Raw genomic sequence first — 26,413 nt, 5'->3', positions numbered from 1 at the left:
CTTGCATTGGTGCCTACCCATCTCTTCCTTCAAATGAGGCCAACAGGGTCTTGGCATCTTGGTCCAATCTTTGTTGTGGCTGACTGAGTACTTGGGAGTTTTTCTTGGTCTGCCCTCTCTTAGGTTCCCTCAGCACTGGAGCAGGCTGTGTTTGAGGATTCCAAGGAGCTCATAGGCGAAAGGTGGGCTTGGGGGCAGGGTGGGTTGGGGGAAAGCCCAGCAGCAAGGACATTCCCAGCTGGCTGGCCAGAAAAGCTAGGGAGTTGTGGAGGGGCCCCTAGGTTCTAGCCCACTGGTAAGGTCCTTGAGAATGGGGTATCTGGCTGTCCAGGCTTGTGGGCACTGACTCACTTCTCAGATCCCCTCAGCAATGAAGCAGGCTGTGTTGCAGGGTTCCAGGGACCTCACAGGTGAAAATGCAGCCTTGAGGGCAGGGTGGGGATGGGGTAAAGAAAGCCCATCAGCAAGAATACACCTCACTGGATGGCCAAAATGCTTTAGGGAATTTTGGGGGGACTGGATTCTGTCCCCCTGGGAAGGTCCCAGAGAGTGGTACTTCTGACTATCTGGCTGTATGGCCACTGACTCACCTCTCCGGTCCCCTCAGCATGAGAGCAGGGTCTGTTGTAAGGTTCCAAGGACCTCCCAAATGAAAAGGCAGGCTTGGGGCAGGGTGGGATGGGAGAAAGAAAGGCCAGCAGCAGGAACACTACCTACTGGATTTCCAGAAAAGCTTAGGGAATTGGGGGGGGGTGTGTTGGATTCTGTCCCCCTGGGAAGGTCCCAGAGAGTGGTACTTCCAGCTGTTTGGCCTTGTGGCCACTGACTCACCTCTCCGGTCCCCTCAGCACTGGAGCAGGGGCTCTTGTCATTTATCCTTCATTTAACAAAGCAGCTAGGAATCAGAGCAGTGGGGCAGGCATGAGTAGCTGTGCTGCAGGCTCTCTCCTCCCTTTTTAAATCTGGGAATGTGGAATGGTGCTATGAGAATGCACTAGTGGTTCATGACCTGGACCACAGTTCTGGAGCAGGAGAGCTGGTGACACCGGCGTGGTTTGGTGAGCCATAGATCCAGGAATCAGGAAGATTGGGATTTGAAGCCCTGTCAGCTAACCATACCCATTGCTGTATGACAATCCCAGGGTGCTCCTCTGTCCCACAAAAACAACTATGCTTCTCTTCTGTCTCCCAGATGCCCTCGTGGTTCAGGTCAGGACACGTGTGCCAGCCCAGCCTGTAAGAGCCAGTACTCTTTCCTCCTCCTCCTTCAAACTGGTTACCTTTTCCTTTGCTGACCTGGGGCATTAGCATGCAACTCCTGGGGGATTGTAACAGTGGCTTAGTAATAGTCTCTTCCTTCTTCCCCAGAGAGGAAGAGCAAGGCATTGTGGTGTTCTGCGAGGGCATAACTGATGCCACACCCTCCCTGAGGGATGGACACAGAAGGTAAAACAGCAATCTTGAACAGGACAGGAATTCCACTCTTGCCTCCACATGGCCACAGACCTGCTAAGCTGACCATGTCCCTGTGGCCGTTAAGAAGTTGATGGCTTTGTAGATCACCACAGCTGCATGTATTCTGGCTGTAAGATTCATGCTTAGAGGGTGACAGACGTCCTTGGAAGGAGGAGCTGGGCCCTGCATATCGGAGAAAGGGATTGAGGATTACCCTCCCCTCCTGAGGAAAGGATGGGTGTGGATGTGACCCTGAGGTATGGACGTGTGACAAGGCTACCTTTGCTGTGAATTACTCTTCTGTCAATGACGAATGCGGAGTTCACACTTTCCATTAATTTTATTGGATTTCCATGAGAATGAGCATTTCAGAGGCAAAAAGGATGTCCCTCTCCCCCACACCAGTCTTCATAGTTGTCCACACAGGTTAATCTGCGCCACTCAGACAGCTCCATTTTCTCTGTTGGAAGGTGACTTTCGTTCCTTTTATTTATTTTTTATTTGCTCACAGAGGATTATGTTTTAGTACGACATTTTTGTTGTTCTCTCTCTCCCTCCCTTGTCGGCCCTCCCCGTCCCTTGCTCTTGCCTCCCAACCCAGCGGTCTGGGTCTGCATCGCTTTCATACTACAGCCACCTTTGTGCCCACCCCTCCTCAATAACTCTTGCTCCCTTGAGTGACCTCCTACCTAAATTCATAATCTGTACTTACTCTCTCAACCCCTTATTTACATGTACACAGATATTAAAAATTAGAATATGCATATGAGAGGATTCACAATTTCTGTCTTTCTAAGACTTGTCAGACGGTGGCTCTTTTTAATAAGAAAGCAGAGGAGCCCAATTGCCTTCAGGTTTTACCCCATGTAGGGAGAAGGGAAAATTCAAATTAAATGGCTTTTTCCCTGAGGCTAGTGAAGACAACCTTTTAGAAGCAAGATTCTGAGGCCTTTGTACTTGGGAAAAGATACCCAGTGCACATCCCAGGCCTTCCCCGACAGACACACCTACTCCACATTCATTGCTGTGTTAGCCAGAGGCATCTTAAGTCAGGATGCTGAGGCTCAGCCAATAACTCTGGGGACACTGTAGGTGACAAGTTGTAAACAAAAGCAGCAACAACAGCAGACTAACATGGTTTAGACATGCTTCCTAGAGGATCCACATGCGTCAAAAGAAGGGTCATTTGTGGAAAAGTTCCTCACTGGAGGCTGAGGTCACTTCAGGGAGCTTTACAAAAAGTCCCACAAGTATCACTCTCACTACTGATATTTTCTTGATGGCCTACAATGGGTGGTTTCATAGCTATGAAGGCTTTTAAAACATTTCTTCGCAGCCCAGGGGACGAATGCTCCCAGAAACCTTCATGGGTGTCAAACTCCTCCCAAGATCACCTAGCAGGTGGCACATTTGAGCCTGGAACCTGGGCCGATTTGGGCCTCACAACTCATGATTTCAAGTTGTTTGCAAGTCCTTGGGGTCATGGAGAGAAACACAGGTTTACATACATACCCAAGACAAAAGTAACAGCACAAGGAGGCCAGGATGTCCAGTGCTCACATCTCACTCTATCACAGTGCCATGGAACATGTTGGCAGCGCCTCCTTGCTGTCTCCGGCACCAGTTTTTCAGCTTGCCAGGTGGCAAGATCCCTTAAGAATATAATATCTCTTCTCCCGGTTCCCAGAGGAGGGTTGCATGATGTGGAAACTATGAGGGGACTAGACAACCCATCTCTCTACTCGGCCGTGGGGACCTGCAAAGCCCTGGACAGTGCACCCAGGAGGTCCACCTCTCCTGACCCATCCTCAGCAGGGACAGGTACTAGGCCCAGAGATGTTCACATACCTTCAGGGAGGGCTGAGTAAGCCCACCCTCCGCTGGCCTGGAGCACTGCGAGTATTTGATATTGACTCTCTGAACGAATGAAGTCTTTTTTAGCTTGCCTTTTCTAAGTCCTTGCCACATGCCGGTATGGGCTCCTGAGTACCACCACCAATGAGTTCTCTGCCCAGAGTTGCTGGGACACTCTCTGAGAGCCCATGACCTCAACACATTATCAGTAGGTAGGCTCCCAGGGCAATCCTAGACCCTGACGTATAGAAGCTGCTTTGGTAGGTGGAAGGTGAGGGAAGACATCAGACGCTAAATTGTGAGCCATACAGTGTTCAGTGCCTTCCACTGCCAATGACACTGCCTTGTGACATCAGAAATAACCCTTAATATCTGGCTTCCTTCTTTGAGTTAACAAAAATGGAAAGATCGAGAATGTTCAAATGAGGAAATTGGAAGTGTGTGTGTGTGTGTGTGTGTGTGTGTGTGCCTGTGTGTATGCCCCTGTGTGTTTCTCTCTGTGTCTGTATTTTTATGTATTTGTGTGTCTGTGCGTATGTGTCTGTGTATATGTGTCTGTTTCTGTGCAAAAGTTTGTGCATCTTTACATGTGTGGGTCTGTTTCTGATGTGTGTCATTGTGTGTTTGTGTGTGTACTGACATATGCTATGTACTTGTGTATCTGTATGTCTTTGTGTATGTTTGCCTGTGTGTATATGTGTATGTTTGTCTGTATGTCTGTGTTTATGTTTGTCTGTGTATTTGTATATGTTTGTGTGTGTTTCCCTTATGTGTGTGCCTGTTTTTATGTATGTTTGTCTCTGTGTGTGTGTGTGTGTTCAAAGATGTTTATTGCAGCATGTCTATCTGGAATGGAGTTAGCTGAATGAGCAAGGTAGGCGCCCAGCAGGAGAGGAGCAGACATAAGTACAGCAGGGACATTGTTTCTGCAGGTAGTCATGAGGGCATGGAGGACAGGATGCAGGGACACGGGGCGGACTAAGTGCTTGTGACCTGGATGTTGGGGAAATGACTTGCTAAGTGAGATCATGAAGCAAAAGCAAAGAAACAGAATGAGAAGAGGAAGTTATCCATTCATTAGGAAAGTAAGTCATTGCAAGCAACCCAGCACACCTGCTAAGGGATTTGCATGCAAATGTTTATGAAGAGAGGGTTGAGAGACTTGGATGAAATGCTACTTTTTTACACAAGATGGTAATAATAGATGTCTGAGGGAACCATCTTGAGGATCCGATGAGGGCACTGTGGGCTTGGATGAGGGAACGATTGATCTGAAGTCACATCTTCTGGGAGACGCCGGGTGTGGGTGCCGCTCTGCTGACACCCAGCCTGGTGTCTTTCTTGTATGCTGCAACTGCCTTGCTAAATAAGCATGAACCAGACAGAGCTGTGATTGACTTGCTGAGCACATCGATTATTAGTCATTCTCGAGGGCTACAAGTGTGGATCAAAACAGATGACAGCCCCCTCACTGTAGGTGGGAGACTTTCACCCTGTCAGCCACAAGCTCAGCAATCACAGCGTCAAAGCAGCCGTCTCATTCCGGTTTAAAAATAACTGGAAATGCCCACTTGAAGTGCACGCGTGACAAGTGCAAGGCGTACGGGTGGGCCAGTTGGATGATTCTGACATTAAGCTGTCTATGGTGAGACATGCGCAGTCATGCCCAGGAGGTTTGGGAGACCCTGCACTGAGCAAGCCACTCTTCCTGTACAAAGTGACTTCACTCATGGGTAACTTCCTCTCCCTTCTCTGATCCTGTCTTTTGGTCTTCTGACTTCACCTTGTGCAGAAGGTCATTCTTGTTAGCACTGCTCTTAGCCCCACATTGACATATTTCTCACAGATTGGGAAACAGAGGCTCTGAGAGGCTAGGGAACTTGCTCGAACTTTGAAATTAGATATGTGGTAGGATCGTGATTAAATATCACACTACATTTGTGTATAGGAGGGCTACTGATTTTTTTAGTTGATATTGTATCTTGACACATTGTTGAAGGTGTTTATCAGCTGTAGGAGCTCCCTGATAGAATTTTTAGGGTCACTTATGTATACTATCATATCATTTACAAACAGCAAAAGTTTGACTTCTTCATTTTCAATGTGTATCGTCTGTATCTCCTTTTGCTGTGGTATTGCTTTAGCTAGAACTTGGAATCTATATTGAATAGATATAGAGAGAATGGACAGCCTTTTTTTAGTTTCTAATTTTACTGGAATCTCTTTTAGTTTCTCTCTATTTAATTTGATGTTGATTATCGACTTCCTGTATATTGTCTTTATTATGTTTAGGTATGTTCCTTGTATCATTGATCTCTCCAAGACCTTTATCATGAAGGACTGTTAGATTTTGGCAAAGGCCTTTTAGGCATCTAATGTGATAATCATGTGGGTGTTTTTTCTTTAAGTTTGTTTATATGATAAATTACATTGACATATTTTTGTATGTTGAACCATCCCTGCATCTCTGGGATGCCTACTTGATCATGGTGAATGATTTTTCTGATGTGTTCTTAGATTCAACTTGTCAATATTTTATTGAGTATTTTTGCATAAATGTTTATGAGGGAGATTGCTCTGTAATTCTCTTTCTTTGTTGTGTCTTTGTGTGGTTTACAAATGATAAATGGACTGCAAAAGAAATCAGGGAAACATCACCCTTTACAATAGCCACAAAAAGCATAAAATATCTTGGGGCAAATTTAACCAAACAAGTGAAAGACCCATATAACAAGAACTTTCAGACTCCAAAGAAAGAAATTGAAGAAGATAGCAGAAAATGGAAATATCTCCCTTGCTCTTGGATAGGTAGGATCAACATAGTAAAAATGGCAATCCTACCAAAAACAATCTACAGATGTAATGCAATCCCCATAAAAATCCCATCACAATTCTTTACAGACTTCAAAAGAACAATGCTCAACTTCATATGGAAAAACAAAAAAACCCAGAATATCCAAAATAATTCTGTACAATAAATGAACCTCCGGAGGCATCACCATTTCTTACTTAAAGCTATACTATAGAGCTATAGTAATAGAAATAGCTTGGTATTGTCATAAAAGCAGACATGTGAATCAGTGGAACCAAATTAAAGATCCTGATATTAATCCACACACCTTTGAGCACCTGATTTTTAACAAAGAAGCCAAAATTGTGCTACGAAAAAAAGAAAACATCTTCAACAAATGGTGCTGACATAGCTGGATGTTAACATGTAGAAAAATGCAAATAGATCCATATCTATTGCCATGCACAAAATTTATGTTCAAGTAGATCAAAGACCTCAACATAAATAAAGACACACTGAACTTGACAGAAGATAAAGTAGGAGGTAGCCTTGGATGCATTGGCACAGGAGACCACTTCCTAAATTTAACACTAATAGCACAGGCACTGAGAGCAACAATGGAACCTCCTGAAACTGAGAAGCTTCTGTAAAGCAAAGGACATGGTAAATAAGACAAAACAGCAGGCCACAGAATGGGAAAAGATCTTCACCAACCCCACATCTGACAGAGGACTGATTTCCAATATAAAACTTAAGAAACTATACACCAAAATACCAAATAATCTAATTAAAAAATGGGGTACAGATCTAAACAGAGAATTCTCAACAGAAAAAACTCAAATGGCTGAAATACACTTAAAGAATTATTCTACATCTTTAGTTATCAGGAAAATGCAAATCAAAACAACTCTGAGGTACCATATTATGCCTGTCAGAATGGCTAAGATCAAAAACACCAATGATAGTATATGCTGGAGAGGATGCGGAGTAAGGAGAACACTCCTCCATTGCTGGTGGGAATGCAAATTTTGGAAATCATACTGGGTGAGGTAACCCAGACCCAGAAAGACAAACATGGTATGTACTCACTTATAAATGAATATTAGATGTAAAGAATAGGATAACCAGGCTACAATCCACATCCCCTGAGAAGCTAGGTAACAAGGAGGACCTTAAGAGAGACATGCATGGATGCTCCTGTGTTGTAAGAGGCTGCTTGTTCGTTTCTTGGCTGTCAAGACTCCTGCTATAACCACACAGAAATTGTATTAATTAAATCACTGCTTTAATAGGCTTATTAGCTATAGCTTCTTATTGGTTAGCTCCTACATCTTAATTTAGCCCATTTCTACTAATCTGTGTATTGTCATGTGGCTATGGCTTATTGGCAAGGTTCCGGCCTGTCTGTTCCAGGTGGCAGCTACATGGCATCTCTTGACTTCTCCTTCTTTCTCCCAGTGTTCAGTTTAGTTTTCCCCACCTACCTCTATTCTGCCCTGCCAGGCCCCAGATAGATTCTTTATTCATTAACCAATAAAAGCAACACATATTCAGAAGGACTTCCCATATCACCCCTGGGAAGGGAAAATAGATAAGATCTTCTTAGTAAATTGTTAGCATATGTGGTGGGTGTGCAAGAGGAGAGAGGGGCTAATAGGAGGGGGAGGAGAACGAGAGGGAACAGGATGGTTGATTTGGGGAAGGGACAGACAAGGAGAGAAAGGAAAGAAATATCTTGATAGAGGCAGCCATTATGGGGTTAAGGAGAAACCTGGTGCTAGGGAAATTCCCAGGAATCCACAAAGATGACCCCAGTCAAGACTTTAAGCAATAGTGGAGACGGTGCCTGAACTGGCCTTCCCCAGTAGTGAGATTGATGACCACCCTAATTTTCATTATAGAACCTTCATCTGGTAACTGACAGAAGCAGATGCAGAGATCACAGCTAACACTGGGCTGAGCTCCTGGAGTCTAGGGAGGAGGGATTATATGAGCAAAGGGGTCAAGATCATGATGGGGAAACTCACACAGACAGCTGACCTGAGCTAGTGGGAGCTCACTGACTCTGGACTGACAGTTGGAGAACCTGTTTAGACGTGAACTAGGCCCTCTAAATGTGGGTGACAGTTTATGGCTTGGGCAGTCTGTGGGGCCACTGGAAATGGGACCAGAATTTATCGCTAGTGTATGAACTGGCTTTTTTAAGCCCATTCCCTAAGAAGGGATACCTTGCTCAGCCTTGATACAGGAGAGAAGAGCTTGGTCCTGCCTCAACTTTATATGCCAGACTTCATTGACTCCCCAAGGGAAGCCTTACCCTTTCTTAGGGATAGACAGGAGATTGAGCAGGAGAAGGGAGGGAGGGGGAACTGTGATTAGTATGTTAAATGAAAAAAAGACTTTTAAATAAAAATATAGTTAAAAAACAACAAAAGTTTCACACCACAGTGAGGCAGCTATTGAGTGACTAGTTCATGCATATTGCTCAGTTTATTGTGAGTCTCAAAGTGCCTTCCTGGCCTCCATGATGTATATATTGGAATTATTGGACTATGATGTCATTCCATGTGTGCATCTGCAGTGGAATTAGCCAGTGAAATGGCTCAGGAAGGGTGCTGTTGTGCAAGCACGAGGCCCTGAGTTCCAATCTACCTATACCTGCAATACCAGCATTGGGGGTGCAGAGACAGGCAGATCCCCAGGACTTGCTAGTCAACCAGCCTCTTCAAAAAATGGTGGCCCTCTGGTTCACTAATCCCCTGTCCAAAGCAATGAGGAAACATTTCACACAGTGCTCTCCATGCGTGCTTCCCATGGAGGTTTCATGCTGGAAGTGTTTTTCCAGGTCCCCAGGGAGAATCTTTGAAAGGATGAAAAATGCCTACTGGTTCCTTGAAGACCATCAGTGACTACTGTGACTTGGGGAACTGACCCGGAAACTCCTTCCTCGTGCACTGCAGGCAGCATGGGACACTGTGACTGCTCTCCATCCCATCTGGGGTGTTTGTAGCACCCGCGTAACCAGGACCAAGGTGTAGGAGGCAGCGGATCTTGGTCTAGTTGTCAGTCCCATCCTTCTGTGGATGTTCCAGCCTGGAAAAAAAATCTCCCGAAGATCAGTTCAGCTTTTGCTTGGATGCCTCTCTGGGTGTGGAACTCACTTCCCTACTTCCCACCAATAAATAGTTTCAGCTATGAGTAGCTATATTGTTGTTCTATAGACTAAAAGTAAGTCGGGGTCCCAAAGAAGGAGGGTATCTACTTCCTGATGCTAGGTGTAACCCTTAGTGGACACAGTGTGGCATCTCTTTCATGGAAGTCCTTTGACACATTGAAAATAGGAACCATCTACACACCTACACACGAAAGAGATGAGAAGGGGAAACGAGGGATAAAGGGTAGGGAGGAAGAGACAGGTGGAAAGCAAGGGGAGACCCACTGAGTAGAGGGTGACTGGAGATTCTCTTCTCTGGTCCAGGAGCTCCTAAGGCACAGCTCTGGCTCCCTCCTTGTACACTTGATAAGTTTGTACCTTGGTTTGCAAGCAGAGGGACTTGTTGTTTCTCCCTCTGCCACTGAGTGACATGGCCCAGCCCTCCTCCCTCTGCCTTGTTTGTCAGCCCCTCTCAGCTCACTGGAATCCATGAGTTTGATAAGGAGCTTTGTATGTTTCATTCAAGTAGTCACAAAATTTGTCTGAACAGGAGAGAGTCAAGGACAAAGGCTTATCTCGGGCTCTGGAGAGCAGCAGAAATGACAAGCTGAACGGCAATGAATTAATCAGCATGCCCAGAGCATGGCTCTTGAAGCAATTGTATGTCCACCTTCCTGATTGCGTGTTACCTCAGCTAGAGGTCTCCTTGTTACCCTAAAAGGTAGTGTAAAGGCTGTAGAGTGTATGTCCTAGAGAGGAGAGGGAAGGGGAGGAAAGGATAAAAGGAAGAGAGGATAAAAGGGAAGGAAGCAAAAAGGAAGAGAAAGGAAAGGTAAAAGCAAAAGGAAAGAGAAGGAAGGAAGGAAAAAGGGAGAGAATAGAAAAGGAGGAGAAGGGCAGAAAAGAAAAGCCAGGTGCTTTCAAACGAGTGGTGCTTGTGTGGATACCTCAGTTGCCAGGATAGACTGCAGTATAAGTTCCCACAGAACACAAAGCTCTCCTGAGTTACAGAGTGGCTCAGCTTCATCCCGCTATCCACCTCTATATGTAGTCCTTATGCCCTCCTGAAATCTGGAGGATTGCTCATCTTCATGCATGCTGAATGCTCTTGGCTTTCGTCAGGAGCCTGCTCTCAGCTGGTCACTGGCCCAGCAGCCAGGAACACAGGGTGGGGACACAGGCCTATAAGATGCACAGTGTCTTCATCTCTCCATTTCTAAACCCCTAGACAATGACGGTCAAGGACCCTTTCTGCCCAGTGGCCGAAGGTCTTGAATGTATACGAGCCCCCAGGAGGTTTCTTTTCCCTTTCTGAACTCCAAAGAGCCTCATTTCAGCCTGGAGAACAGAGGTGGTTTGGTTATCACAGTTTCACAGTGTAATGATCCTGAGCCGGGACTCCAAATCTTCTTCACCATGTGTGTGTGTGTGTGTGTGTGTGTGTGTGTGTGCCTGCATGTGGGCACATGTGTTTAAACGTCTGTGGAGCTCAGAGAACAACCTCAGGTGTCACTTTTCAGAGGCTGTCTGCCTTCTGTTGGAGGTATGGTATCTCAATAGCCTGGAGCTGCACCCTGTAGAGCAGAGGGCTTCCAGGGGGTCTCCTCTGTCTCCCATCTCCCATCTCTGAGATTATAGGCACCCCTTATACTTGTCTTTTTATATGGTTTCTGTACTCAAACCCAGGTCCTCACACTTGGAAAACAATCAGTGTATCAACCGAGCTATCTCCTCAGTCCCTTCCCCACCTTGCTCTGAGTATGGATTTAAAATTTATTTCCCCTAGATCTCCATAGTGACCCCGCTTACATATGTTAGGACTCTGGTCTTCACGGTGACAGAGAGCCAATTGTAGGCCTGCTAAAGCCAAGTAGATGATCTCCCTGCTGGGCAACTGTAAAGTCAGAGGGCAGAGCATACCCCTGCTCAGAATGTGCACGTTGTCACCAGCCCCAAACTGTTCACTCTGAGCACTCCTCAGTTACACACTGAAGGACGTCTCTGGCCACTGAGTGACAACTTCCTGCTGAGCCAATCTGCTGGACCATTCTCCCTATAGCTCGAATGGTAACCAGTACTTTAAGAGAAGAAATTACCGTTAACCTGGGTATTCCATTACTCTGAGCACCTTAAGGGAAGACGGGTTACTCTGCTTGCCCCTTCAGGGGTTTCCTCCCATTGTGGTGGGACAGCATGGTGAGCAGGATATCTCACATCGTGGCAGCCAGGATGCAGTGAGGGACACTTCCTGGGCTCTGCGCTGGATTGCTTCTCCTTTTTGCTCTCATTCTATCCAGGCCCCTAGCCTGTAGCATGGTGCTGCCCATGTTTAGAGCGGATTTTTCTTCCCCTTTCTGTAGTTGATCTAGATGGACTGAGTTAAAGCCCCAGAACGGCAAAAAGATGGGAGTCATGGTTTACATCTGTAATCCCAACACTCCTAGGGGACATCAGGGAAGGAGACATGCGAATTAGAATAGAATTAAAAGCTTGCTAAGGGCCAGCTAACCTGAAGTATATAGCAACACAAACAAGAGAGACCCCTCCTCAAGGCAATAGAAAGTGAGCTTTGTCCTCTTTTCTCCATATACACAGCATGGCACATACGAGCATGTCGTCTCTCTTTCTCACTCTGTCTCTGTCTCCATCTCTGTCTCTGTCTCACCCTTCCCCCCCAAAGTAAGTAAATGAAAATTTGAAAAATGAAATGTAAGATTAGTTAAATCTGTGTGCAGGAGACACGCTGTGCCTTCTTCCAAGGGTCTTTCCGGCCACAACTGCTCTCAGTTTCCCTGCCTCCTTGGCCTCTTGAGTGAAGCTTTCTCTCTGGCCACATAGAACCAGGATCGAGCACACACTTATGTGTCTGTGTTCTCAGGCATCTTGCCCATCCGTTCATCCTCAGTGGTGAATGTCTCCCAAGAGCCCCCCACATTCCCCAGTTGTCTGCCTCTTCTGTGAAGCCCTAAACTGGACAGATTCTTTTATGGTACCATGGTGAGTCTCCGTGTCCTGACCGCAGCTTCTGGGATAGACTCCGTTCCTTCTGGTAACTCCCGCTCATCCCCGCCCAGAGCACAGAAAGCCTTAAGCCTGCTGTGCAAAGTGCCATCAGCTGTGCAGTCGCCCGGAAGCCCAAGGTCAAGAGTTTCGATGTGCTTGCTCCTGCCTTTGCCCAGGGGTGAGTGGTACGACTGGACAAATGATCTACGTCACCCAGCCTCCCTGGGCTCATCTGTCAAGCTGGAATTTTGTTAATATTTCTGACATCATTTGAACACGAGGCCAGACACCTAGTGTATGAGACTCTGTGCTGGCTACACAGTAGGGCTCCAGTCTACCAGCTTCTCCTGTTTTAGGATCATCTGTTGAGTCTCATAAACTAATATGTTGGGTAGGTATGCTTCTGGGGAGATCTCATTTCCAGGAATGGGTGAACATTTCATAATGGGGATCAGGCAATTTGACCTAACGCTGGTGTTACTGTCTGCCCTGGCCAATCAGATCCGAGTACACTAACTAAAGGTTAGTTAAGGCCATCTTTGCCTAGGCCATTTCTATGCATAGGCAGTCGGCTACCATGGAGCAAAGGCTTTTCTGAGGGATTGCCTCTGTTTGACAGGTTCTTCTGTACATTTTAATGACAATCTAGACATAGTTGTTCAGAAGATGTCCCTATGCCCCAAGCAGACACTTGGCTTCCACAGCACATACTGCTGTCCCTTGTTCTTGTTCCAAGTGTGGTCTCCTCTATGCTGTAGGAGCTTAGTTGCTGATGTCTGCTCCCAGCAATAGGTTAGGTACTACTAAGCATAATCCAGAGCCTGGTACACAGTGGATGCCAGCCACTGCTCTCTCACCTTCTCTGGGGAGCGCTATTTCTTCGGAGAAATCCCTTCTACTCCACACATGACCCTGCTAACAGGGAGATAGGAGGTTGATGATTCTCTCTTGACTCTAGATTCATCAGTCCTGACTCCTGCACTGGGTGGAGGATGGGAGACCTGGGGGTCAAAGGGGTGGCTGAGGATGAGTGGAATGAATGGATTTATAGTGAGGGAGGAAGCAGTCAGATATAATAGCCCACGAGACCACAGGCTTTAGTTTTAGCCTCTTGCTTCTGCCAAGACAGATGATCCAGGCTCTGTATAAAAGAGGTATCTGGCCTTGCAGGTCATGATTAGAGAACCATGAGACTTTTCACAGACTAAACCATGACTCCAACATCTGTTAGTGGTGATCTGGACTTGTAGCCTGCCATTTCTAATTAACATTTTCCTTATGACTTCTGTCCTTAATGAACAATGCACTCATAGTTCTGTGTAGCCAGGAGGAACAGAGTCTGTAGAGTGTAGCATTTGGCCATGTCAACTCTTTGTCCTGCAGGCCTGGGGAGAGGGAAGAGGATATACCAAGATCAAGTGTCTTAAGGTGGCCACCAAACTGGCCACTGTCCTTTGGACGCCACCTTTACCTCTAACAGTGCTAAATTACCCAAAAGGCCAGAAGCATGTCTTGCAGAGCTAGCCAACCAAACAGGAAGATGGCCCATGCCTTCTTTCTTGTTAATGTAAGTTTCCCATAATGTATTGCTTGTGTTTTCTGAGAAGGGATCTCAAAGGCCATCTTTGTGGCCTTGTTCCTTCCATTGAGTGGGTCTCTTGAGACCCTCAGTGTATTTCAAAAGAACTACTCAGAGTTCTTCTACCTGAGAATCTTTTCTTCCCAGCAAAGGTAGAAACCCTGTGTCCCAGCCAGATGCTTCTAGAAGCTCTGAGCTTCACTGAGATCAGATTTCCCTAAAAAGAAGGAAATGTCTTCTAAAGTTTTAAATTTCTTTCCTTAAAAAAAGGCTGGGGAAAGTTGGGCATGGAGGCAGAGGGAGTAGGAGCTCTGGGAGTTCAAGGCCAGCCTGGTCTACAGAGAGAGAGTTCCAGGACAGCCAGTGCTACACAGAGAAACCCTGACTTGAAGAACAAACAAAACAAAAGGCTGGGGAGATGACTCTAGCTGGCAAAGCACTGGCATCACAGTGCGAAGACCCAGGTTTGGACCCTCAGAACCCACGGAAAATTCAGGGGTGGTGATATATGCTTGTCATCCCAGAGGTGGTGATATGGGAGGAGGTGACAGATGGATCTCCACAAGTGAGGTCAGCTAGGCCAGCCTACGTGGTGGAGTTCCAAGTCAATGTTTGTCTTATCCAAACAGTAGAAGATACCCGAAGAATAACAACTGAGATTCTCTTCTAACTTCCAGGAGCCAGGAACATGCATCGTTGTGTGCACCCACACAACGTATAACATGTATAGCGTGTGCATATGTGCACACACACGCACACGCACACACACACACACACACACACACAAAAGGAACTTAGTATGGCTACAATTTATTAAAGAGAGAAGGCAGCCCTATCTGTTTCCCAGGGCAGTAAAATCGTTTCCCCAGAGCCATCAGAATGAGAAGCGGGCTTTCTGCTTACTGCGTTTTTTATCCTTCCTTCCTATCCGCCTTACTCCTCCACACACAGGGTTGGGAAAGACAGCACCACTCTCATAGCTCACGCTCTCTTCTTCTAAGCTTCCGGTTAAACATTTGCTCGTAGCTGACACCTATCAATGGTTTAAAGGGCCTGCTCTTCTGAACAATGATCAAAATTAATCTATTAGCCACTTGGGGATGTTTACATCCAGTCTGTCAGTGGCTCTTTAACAACCTTTTCCTACTCAAGGTTCCTTGTGATCCTCACATACCATGAGCGAGCAGGAGAGGATGTGGGGATTGTACAGTCGTCCCCCCTTCTGTATATCTGACAAACCACCACTGGGAATTGCTTAGGAGGTAAATAAGGTAATTCCTTCTGATTTCCACAAGCTGCTGAAGTTACAGAAGAAGCGCAATTACTTTCCGATCCCTCTACATGCAATTTACTAATAAGCTACAGAATGGGGAAGCATGTAATTAGTAATTACTCTAGTATGTGGTGATCCAGGGCTTACCCAGGCATCTGTGGGTCTATAATCTACTGGAAGAAAAGAAAATGAACTCAGTATTAACAAGTCGGTCACACCTCTGTACACATACACTTCTTTTGTTCTAAAATTTCTGTTGCCTTTGTGTGCGTGTGCAAGTGTGTGTGTGTTGGGAGAGGGTGTTGCATGCCATGGAGTGCATATGGCTCTCAGGGAACAACCTGTGGGACTTGATTCTCTCTTTCCACCATACTTGTCCTTGAGAGTCAAACTCAGCTCACCCAACTTGGCAGGATGGACCTTTATCTGCAGATCCAGCTTTCTGGTCCTTTGGGAGGGATTGCTATTGTTTATTTGGAAGACAGAGTATCATGAATCTCACACTGACTTTGAACTTCTAGTTCTTCTGTCTCCAACCTCCCATGTGCCAGGATTACAAGTGTGCACCGCCCACGCAGTGCCAAGGATGGAAGCTAGGGCTCTCTCTGTGTGTGCTAGGCAAGGGCTCTACCCACCGTGCCGCCACCCCTTGACTGAGCTTGGTATATCTGAAAAGAGTTGCTGATGACGAACTTACTACTCTGCGTATACTTGCTATGGGTTTCCAAAATCATAGCTACATCACTAAAGAAGTATCCTCATTGAGTAAGAATGGCCCTCATAGATAGGCGCATATATTTGAATGCTTTGTCACCAAGGAGTGAGACTGTTTAAAAGGATTAGAAGAGTTAGAAGCGGTGGCTTTGTTGGAGAAAGTATGCCATTGGGTGCTGGGCTTCGAGATTTCAAAAACTCATACCAGGTCCAGTCGCTCTCTGCTTGTGGGTCAGGATGAAGCTCTCAGCTATTTCTCCCGCACCACGAGTGCCTGCTGCTGTGCTCTCTGCCACCATGTTTCCTGCTAAGATGATAATGGGCTCCGAAGCTGTAAGCAAGCCCCCAATTAAATGCTTTATTTTGTAAGAGTTGCCTTGCTCAGGGTGGCTCTTCACAGCGATAGAACAGGGACGAAGACACAGACCTCTGCTGAACTCAGTACCCAAAAGGTTACTGAAAGAGTAAGGACAGGCAGAGAAGGAAGGGGACAAACACAGATACAGTAGATGCCTAGCTCTGAGGGTTGATCACAGTGTGTTATGCATATTATTCTCTTTACAATAAATGACTGTGATTATGCCTGTTTGTGGCAGGAGAAACAGTTTCATTGAGATCAGGTCCCTGGGTTTCTCGACTAAGATCATTCTCAGTGTCAAGGGGCCAGAGCTGGGATTTGACCCTGGAAAAGTCTGACTTCAAGGACAATAAACTCCTAGTGTACCAGTGGGTCGTTCTTGTGGCTGTGACTCTACTCTGGATGAAATGGCCTCTGGAAAAGGGTGGTTTGGCATCACCAGCAGCAAAATCATAAAACATATTGCTTTTCCTAAGTCATCTCGGCTTCAGGAATTTAACATAAATAAACTTACCCTCCCCCAAAATACAGATAAGAGTTTATACACAGAGATGCCCAATCACAATAATGTTTCTAATGGCACAGCCTAAGGAAAGAACTCTAGCACACCCTGACATCACACTGCAGAAGGAAGACGTGACCCTGGCTATGTGGAAATAGCAACCACGGAACACATTAAGAAAGAGATGCTAAGAAAACAGAGGAGCTTTGTGACAGAAAGCAAGGCCAGGTTCAAAATTTTGCATATGGTGAAGACTCACGTAAGTGAAGTGATGTTTGTACAAGAGAGCTACAGAAGCAGTCTGTGTGTGGTAGGTTCACAGGTGACTTTAACTTTTAAGGAACATTTCAGAGAGGTACTTCATATACCAAGATACTTACTCTTTCACTGTGCAATATTTACGATTTAGTGTATTCCCAGAACTGTATAGTCATCATCACTATCTAATGAAAATTTCATAATCTCGTTCCCTTCCCCTCCCCCAGTCCTTGCTGAACATGAATACATTTTCTGTCTCCATAAATCTACCTTTTACAGACACTTCATACAAATGGAATCATGATATGTAGCTTTTTGTGACTGGCTTCTAAGGCTTAAGATCCAAGGTGGGAAAGATTTACAGACGCGCTTTCCTCTAATGACTCCACAGGTTCAGATCTTACATGTAACTCTTTAATCCATGTGTGTGCAGTGTGAGGTAGGGACCCAGCTCCATCGCCTGTGGATTTTCAGTTGTTCTGGAAGCATTTGCTCACCAGCCTGCTCTTTCCTGTGTCTTGGCATACTTGGTATACAAAAAATCAATTGTCTATAAACATAAAAATACATAAATGAACAAGCACGTAAATAGACGCAGCTCTCGTCTGTGTCATAGTGCAAGCCATTTCTTGGTCAATGAAATAGTATTCAAACCTGTGGGTTTGCAGGTACCAGTTCCTTTTTTTCCAGGTAGATCGAGGGGATTGAACTCAGGTCATCAAGCTTGCTGACAGGCATCTTTACCTCTCCAGCCCCTATAATGAATATTATTAATGCAAATACTAATGAACAGCATGCATCCAATCCTCTGTGTCTATGATGAGAAGTCAGATTGTCGCTGCTGATATTTTAACATTGTGGATAGCTGTTGAAGTGTTTCTATTCTCTCCTCATTCAATGATGCAAGGAGGGTCCTGTTTGTCAACATCCTGCTCCCTGACAGCACTTGTCAGCTTTCCTTCTTATTTAAACCATACCAGCAGATGTGAACTGGTATCTTTCTATGATTTTGATTCACACTTCCTAATAACTAAGCATTTTGATCCCCTCTTGTTCACTATTTGTATATCTTCACTAGCAAAACATCTCTCGAAATTCTTTGCACAGTCTAAAAGCATATATTATTTCTTCTATTTGTTACTGAGATTCAGAAAATACACACAGAGTATATTCTAGAGTCGTATCAAATACACAGTTTTCTAATATTTTACTTTCTTAATGATATTAAATCAAATCTGTTTTTCTCTTTGGTGTTTGTATTTTGGCCCCAGATATAAGAAATCTAAGCCAGGTTGGGTGGTGGTGGTGCACGCCTTTAATCCCAGCACTCGGGAGGCAGAGACAGGCAGATCTCTGTGAGTTTGAGGCTAACCTGGTCTACAAGAGCTAGTTCCAGGACAGGCTCCAAAGCTACGGAGAAATCTTGTCTCGAAAAACAAAAACAAAACAAAACAAAACAAAAAACAGAATAAAAAGAAAGAAAAGGGAAAAAAAGGAAAGAAGTCAGAGCCAAATCTCTGGTTGGTGAACTTCTCACTCACATTCCTCTAAGAAATTTTCCATGATCATATTTACATACACATTTCACATGTTCAGACATTCCTTTGCATGTAGTGTGAGGAAGGAATTTTATTCCATTATTTTCCTTGTGGATGTTCAATTGTTCCAGCAGCATTTGCTGATTGTCTTGCTTTTTCTTGCTGCATTATCTTGGCATGCTTGTCAAAAACCAACTGACCACAAGTGGGAATGCGGTTTAGTAATTAAACTGCTGGTCATGCAAGCGAGGGGACCTGAGTTCAGGTCTCCAGAGCCCATGTATATGCTGGTTGGGTGAGACAGCCTGTCTGTAATTCCAGCTTCACTCACACATGTGTGCCTACACACATGTGAACACAGATGCAAACCTGAATACGTACATACCACATATACAAACACATGAAAAAAGAAAACAATTTCAACCGAGTATGCAAAGATTTTATTTATGGGCTCTGAGATCTGTGCTGCGGATCTATATGTCTATTCTTGTGTCGGTACCACACAATCTGTGTAGTAAATTTTGACATTAGGAAGTGGAAATTTTCCTACTTGATTCTGTCTAGAGATCCCTTTTGGCTCTGTTGAGGGTCTTGTGATTCTATATGAATTTGAAGATTGGCTTGTCAGTTTCCACTTAAAAGGCGGATGTGATTTTGAGAGGGGTTTGCTGAATGCAGACATCTGTTTGTTGGGGACTGCCAGCCTGCTAGCAAATGATGGCTATGCCAGCATCAAACCCTGTGTCTTTTTCTGAGCTGTATGTGAGTGCCTTCCTCGCCTGGCAAGAGCTGTATAGCCCTGTGGAATGCCGGGGCGGGCGCGGAAATTACTTCTATTGGGGACGACCTATTAGGTCTCAACAGCAGCTCCCCTGAGGCCAGTTCTCAGCCACTCCACACACCACGCGGCTTCTATTACTTAGTCCAGCATGGCTTTAAATACCTCCGGGCACCCCCTCCACCACTTCCTGTGGAATACTATTTCACAGCCTAATAGAGTTTCCTAGGGGAATTTTTCTCTCTTACTTAGCCACATTTCTTTCTACGTTCAAGTCCACTGCTTCTTCAAAGCTGTACCATTCTGGATGGATCTGTCTGCTTGGGGCCCCCATGTGTCCCTCAGAGCCAGCCTCTTTCTGAGTTGTGGGGCAAGTTCTGGGTGTCACAGATGAAGGCTTGCTAAGGAGATCGGCCGCAAGAACCGCCACTGTGTTCTTACGCTCTTTAAGGTCCATTCAAACATGACTGATGCAAGGAAACACTGAATCCAAAAGGCTCCATGTCAAGACATTGGAGAGTCCTCCCTGTAGTTTGGGATGAACGACCTGCCGCCCCTCCCCCTCCCTACTTATGTTATATAGAGGGAGTCTGGGAATAGGATTTTCCTCGGCTCTAGTAAGAAGGGTAAGGTGTCACACCGCAGCTTGGCAAGCGTCTAGGATCTCCAGGACTGAGGAAAGCTCACAGGTTACTCTCAAGAGGGCCCAGGCTTGTCTGTGTGTGTCTCAGGGGAGACAGGTGGAGGCTGGTGTGCTCATACCTCACTTCTCGTTGCCTTTAAGGGTTGGGGTTCTAAGAGGGGGACCATATCTCGAGAGTAACAGCCCAGGCTGAGTCACAGGGCACACACAGCAGGGCGGGAGCCTAGGCCCTCTTTGGTTCGCTCTGGTGTACAGCTGACGTTGGTTTTCTTCATTCGTGAGGCGGAGAGAACATTTTGCAGAGCCTCAAAGACCTAGGTAGGCGACGGTGGGTGGGAAAATCCCACTCCACAAATGTTACACTGCTTCCTTTCTTTCAGCTCCTGGATGGCTGATCAGGGCCATTTCTCCACGCAATTTAACAGGCAACTGTCTGCGGTCCCTCTCCTCACGGCCTCCTGCCCCACACTGATAAGTTTTATTAGCAAAGGGGGAAGGGATTTTCGATGACTGAATTTCTCCCAAGCTTTTCTAGAGATATCGAAGGAGCTGCCTGGTTCCTGAGCTGGTACATCAGCCTGCTAGGGTGGCCTGGTGTGCTCTGGGCTGGGGCAGAGAGGAACAAAAACCTCACCAGCTGTGGAGTGAGGGATGGGTGGTGGTGGTGGTATTCTTCTGAAAGGGGAAGTTTTTATGTACCGTGGGCACTGGAGAAGTAGTTGGAATTTGCTTGGAAGCCACAGTAACTGCTTGTTTGTCGTCAATAAGTGGCTGGGGACAGGACTACCTTTGATGGACTCTCCTGCCTTGCTGTTTTTCACAATAGGAACCAGCTCTGTGGCCTTCCAGTGCGCCACTGGCCTGGTCTAGGATATGCTTATGTGTGAACGGGGAGGAATATATGCTTGTGTGGATATGTGTGTTTGTGTGTGCTTTTCTGTGAGAATATATATGTACATGTATGGAAATGCATGTTTCTGCATGTGTATAAGTATGATTTTTGCATGTATGAATATTTGCAGGGTATATACTCCTGTGTGTGCACCCAGACTGCTTGGCATCTCACTTCCACTTGGGTGAATCACCTCACACTGAGGCTTCATCTCCCTGACTGTGGGCAAGCTCCTCTGTGCTAGGGCCAGCCTCATAGGCTCCATAGGACCAGCATCACCCCGGGTTCCAATCAAAATTTGTTAGACAAAGTTGCTTTCTGGGGACATGAGCACTGACCATAGCACGTGTGTGTGTGCAGGGAAGGTCCAGGAGCCTGGAGCAGGGAGTGGTGAGCAAAGCTGAGAGACAGGACCTGGGGAGGTGGAGTTGTGGCTGAACAATGACTTCATGTGGCATTGGCTTTCTATTGTAGCCTATCACGTGGTTAGAAACCTGGCGGCTTAACATGGGCATCCCTTGGCGGCGGTGGCTGCTACAGAGCACATCCTATGGAAGATTTACATGGAATCTCCATCCCTGGCCTAACAAGGCTAGTATGCAGCCACTGGCCAGGCTGTGCTCTCATCTGGAGGTTCAGCTGGGGAACCTTTGCTTCCTATCTCCCTTAGGTCTTCCTTTGGAGCTCTAGAGCTGACCTCTCCATGTTCTTTCTGTCCCCTGACCAGTCCCAGCTCCTGGAAGCAGTCTGTAGTCAACACAGCTGCTTCTTACTTCTTCCTGTTCAAGAAGCACCCTGACCTAATTAAGTCAGGCCTTCCCAGGCCGAACTCTCCTTTCCTTTGCCCACACTTCAATTATGTCAGGAAAATCCTTTCACCTTTGCCCAAAATGTGTCTTAATCATGTCGACTACAGCACACCACAGACCCAGCTTCCACTCGGCTTATGGGAAGATATTGGGTCGGGCTTATGCACCCAGGCTGCCGGGGAGCTGTCATGATTCTGTGCAGGAGTGAGAAAGCTGTCTTGTCTGGCCATGAAGTCATGATTCTAAGCTGTCCTGCCTCTTCTGTTCCTGTCCTACAGCTAGCAAGACCAGAGGTGCAAAGATGGCTTGCAGCTTACAAGGAGTTTCACATGACCCTACTGGGAAGAAACTGTATTTTAACCAGGGCTAAAGAGGAAGCGGTGTGTTTCCATAGTGTAGCAGAATGTTCTAGAAGGAAGAGGTTGGGAGTAGGTAAACTGGGGCCATGGGCAGCATCCTTGAGTCTCCCACCCACGGAGGAAGAGAGGAGATCATGGTTGCAAAGGCTCCACTAAGCCCCAAGCACTTTGAATTCCATGTTTCACCGAGGCTCAGAGGATGCCCTTGATCAGTCTAAGGTCACAGCCCCAGGAAGTTGAGGCAGAAGCTGGAGTTCAGACAGACCTACTAAACCTCCCAGTCAGCTGATCTTCCCGGAAGGGCACCGTCCCAGCAATGCCCTGACTAATTCAAGACCATTGCTTTCTATTTGCTTTTCTTGACTGAGTGATGCCAAGTTCCAAGGCTGACTTCCAAGATGTGATTCTCCCGTCTCAGTGCTAGGATCTGTTTTATAGGGATAATCCACTCTGAATGTACTCCTGAGGAGGAAGGAAACAGGCTCTTCATATCCCAAGTAGGTCCCAAGTGTCAGCCTTGCCAGAGCAGAAGCTATGCGTTGTTCCTGACCACACTGCCAGGCCGAGAGATGCTCTCAGATAGTACATGATAGTCGATAAATATTTGTTCAAAGGATGAGGGAATAAACCCTTGACTCAAGGGAAACTTAACTCTAATATCAAAGCCAACTCACTGCTTTGAAAGTACATCCGCACAAAGCGTCAGTGAAGTCCAGGGATGATTCTACCTGCTTCGATCAACTGTCTTCTTCCATGCCCGCGCCGCTGGGTGAAATGACTCACATTTACAATAATGGCTAAGAACATTCGTGCACATGACGCCTCAAAGTCTGAGAGTGAATTAACCTGTAAGCACTGCAATCAACCCACAGGTGAGGACCGGTAAAGACTTGGCTGCTTTTCTAACCCCTACACAAGGGCGTACTGCGCCTGGGCCGGCTCCGGAGCCTGTGTGATTTGTGCAGTAGCTTCGGTGAAGCAGACTCGTGGGAGGGAGTTCTTCAGGCAGCGATGGTGTTGATTACCGGCTCACCTTCATGCTCATGCAGGAAGCTCTGATTGCAGCCAGAAAGGGACTAGGGGCTGGGCTTCCTTCCCTGCTGTCGGGGGTGGAGGAGGTCTGATGGCATTCGCCACAGCATCCCTTCTGATTACTCAGGCTGCTCCAGTCTGTGAGGGGATAGCTCCAGGAAGGAAATCTGACTGGAGCTGTCATTCTGTGTCCCGTGCCTCTGCAGGTGAGCTCAAAGCAGAGGCGGGGTCCCTGTGAGGGCTCTTGGGATGGAGACACTCTTCTTGGTGAGAACAAAAGTAACCAGTGGATGTACTGGGGATTTTACTCCCCAGGGATTCTCAGGAGTCAGGAAACACGGGCCCAGCCTTTGTGCTTTTCTTTTGAGGGGGTCTTTTTGAGACAAAAGTCTCACTAATTAGCCCAGGCTGTTTTCCAACTTGTGATCCTTCTGCCTCTGTGACCTACGTGTTGGGAGGACAGTTCTGTATTGTCATATTTGGCATCAAGGTGATTTTACGGAAGAGCAAACATCTCACCTTTGAGCTCTCTTAGGTCCCTCTTTGACACTCTTCGTAACACTTACTAGCTTGTGAAGCTGGGTGAGCTATGCATACTTTATGACCTTTTGTTTGTTCCCAGGACCTCTGCAGAGCATGACTGGATCCTTTAGTGGGTTCTGGAAGAATGGTACCATCTTCCCTCACTGGGCAAACCCAAACAATAGTAACAAAGGGCAATGTGGTCTTACTGTGATCTGATCTGAGTGTGATCCCACATTTGGGTCGGAAATGTGATTACTCCCCACAACAGTAATGGGAGAAACAGCCATGGGAAGGTGCCCAACTTATGAAGGTTACACCTCTCTTTGTGGGTGGGTTCATGGCCACTCTTTAGGGATATGAGACCACAGAACATCATTGGCTATCTCTCACTATGTGATGCTGTGTGCCATATCCCAGTGTAATGAGTGGGGCCATACCACTCCATTATGGGCTCGCTGGCCTCCATATTAAGAAGCAGACCTCTGTTCCTTATATGCTACCGGATCTGTAGTGCTCTGTCCTAAAAGACTATCTTTAAAATGTTGCAAATATTTATATGGAAAATCCTACAGAGCTATTCTAGGCAACCAGCAATGAAGTTGATAGCTTTATCAAAAATACTGGAGTTACGTGAACAATCCCTTCATCCAGGTCATGACGAAATTGGAAGTCCTAGTGCTGTGGCCTTGCAGAGGAGCCAGATTTGAGCAGAACTAGAGCTTGGACTTTCACAGGACAAAGTCACTGGTTATAGAGAAAGAGCACAGACAGGGCAGGGCCACTGCCCACTCTGGACACCAGGTTCCAGATAAGCCTTTTCCCCGCTGCCTCCTAGCTTCATGTCACTTGCGCCTTCTGCCTTCTTGCATTGTGTTTGCCTTTCTTTCATTGACTTTAATCTCAGTCTGCCACTTGTGGTATCACTGCTTTGCCCTTTGGGGATTCTCCCTGCCACTCTGGACCAAATCATTAATACACTGGATCTTTCCGGAAAAAAAAAAATATTTAAAAGGAGAACACCATTGTTTGCTTAGGTCAATATCCCCTCTTTCTTCAGAAGATGGATACAGCACAGATCCCAAACCAAGAAAACCAGTGAGGCAGAGGCTCTGCGAAAGGCAAGCTCCCTCCTGGCCTCCAACATTCACGAGAACCACCCAGAAGCCTGCCAAGCAACTGAGGAGTTTTTAATCATTGTTTCTCTCTTCTGGGGGAGAAAAAAAAAGAGAGTCATTTGTAGCCTGGCAACAAAGATCTGTGTGTTCTTCCCCCATGCCAAGCCTTAAACACCACTTCCCCTCAGCTCAGTATAATGATGCTCACAGGACCCAACCAGGATGACTTGAGATGGCACAAGAGGGCTGCAGACACCAGGCAATGCCAGTAGGCAGGAGGGCATGCTGCGGGAATTGACAGAGGAGTAGAAGCTGTGGGCTTTGGATAGAAACCTAAGAACTTATCAGAGAGCGCCATACTTCACCCAGCACAAGGGCTCCGTGCAGGCACAAGGCAGGGTTTCCTGTTAGGCACCTGTGGGATTGGGAGCCCAGGTGGCATGGGGTGCTGTGGAGAGGGTTGTGGGTGTCCTCTGGGCTGGATGAGCTCCTGCTCCCCACTGCTCAGGCTATTTTTTCCCTCTCACCCTCTGCCTCTGTCTTATTCTTTGATGCAGGAAAACAGACACCCTCATCTCAAGAGCCATCGTGAACTCAACTGGTTACTGGAAAAGGCTATTGAGGCAAAAGAAGACACAGACAGGAAACACTCATTGGGAAGCGAGTGTGCCCCCACTGCTCGGCACCCCCATATCAGGATTAGATGGGGTAGAGGTTAAGGATGTGCACCTGGGGTTGGACTTCCTGAACATGAATCCTACATACCAACGGAATGGCTGTGGCAAGATAATTCACATTCTAAAATTATAAGTCCTAAGACCAGGAAGTCTCCTCCTTAGTGCTAATATAATGATAGCAATAATAATAATAATAATAATAATAATAATAATAACAATAAAATATTTGACAGCAGGCAAATAAAATTCATATTATAGCTATTACTTCAAAAGTATGTGGATGAGGCCAAATCATAGATTTTTTTTTCAGCTTTCTCTCCTCAGGTAAGCTGAAAAGTTTAGCTGAGATACCGCACTGAATCTGTTTAGCTGAGTTCCTGACACTTTGTTAGTTCTATGTCTAAAATGAGGCTGATTTGGTGACTCAGTGGCTGGGCACTTGCCTGGCACCTGGGAGGCCCGGACTCCATTCTCAGATCTAAAAAACAAATTAAAATATTGTCTCTGTGTTCTCTCTGAATGCAGGAATGAAGGCGTGTTTAATTCTAAGCTGTTATACATGGCAGATACTCAGCAAGAAGGGAGAAAAAGCAAAGAGGAGCAGTTAGTCAGGGGTGACGCAAACCGGGCCAGCCTGAGGACCACCTGACACCGTGAACTCCTTGCTATACTGTATCTAGAAAGATGCACCTGTGTGCTGTGAGATCCTGTCAGAAAACTGCAACCTGGGAAGTGGGTGAGGGTGACTACGGGGCCCTCTAGAGAACACCTGTCTGCAGGGATTGGCCGGTGAAGACAAAAGGAAAGACCTAAGAAGAGCCATGGACCAGAGAAGACTACAGAGACATGACACCTGACATAACGTGTAAAGCTGGGCCAGCTGACTGGACCCGGGACTGTGAAAAATGGGCCGGCCAGATTAGTTGGACAATGGGGAAAATTAGAACATGGTGTACAGTCTAGGTCATGTTTGTATATTGCTTTAGTTTTAATCGGAGCACTGCCTTATGGTTACTAAAGTGAGTGTCTCCAGTCTTACAAAACTTATTGACACAGTGTACTTGGATTTATGTCCAAATTAGGGGAAAAGATGTCTTCAAATTC

General features: G+C 46.3%; 1 long non-coding RNA gene across 1 annotated transcript; it reads left to right on the top strand.

The window, feature by feature from the left end:
• LOC125391747 (uncharacterized) lies at positions 1-26,413 on the top strand. Its single transcript, XR_007229236.3, has 3 exons — positions 1-182; positions 1,369-1,446; positions 25,190-26,413. It is a non-coding gene; the product is annotated as an uncharacterized LOC125391747 (long non-coding RNA).

This window comes from Myodes glareolus, chromosome 5, assembly GCF_982192425.1.
Source record: "Myodes glareolus chromosome 5, mMyoGla1.1, whole genome shotgun sequence".
In the NCBI taxonomy this organism is placed as follows: Eukaryota; Metazoa; Chordata; class Mammalia; order Rodentia; family Cricetidae; genus Myodes; species Myodes glareolus.
The sequence above is the reverse complement of the archived record's forward strand: the minus strand, read 5'-3'. Positions and strand labels throughout refer to the sequence as shown.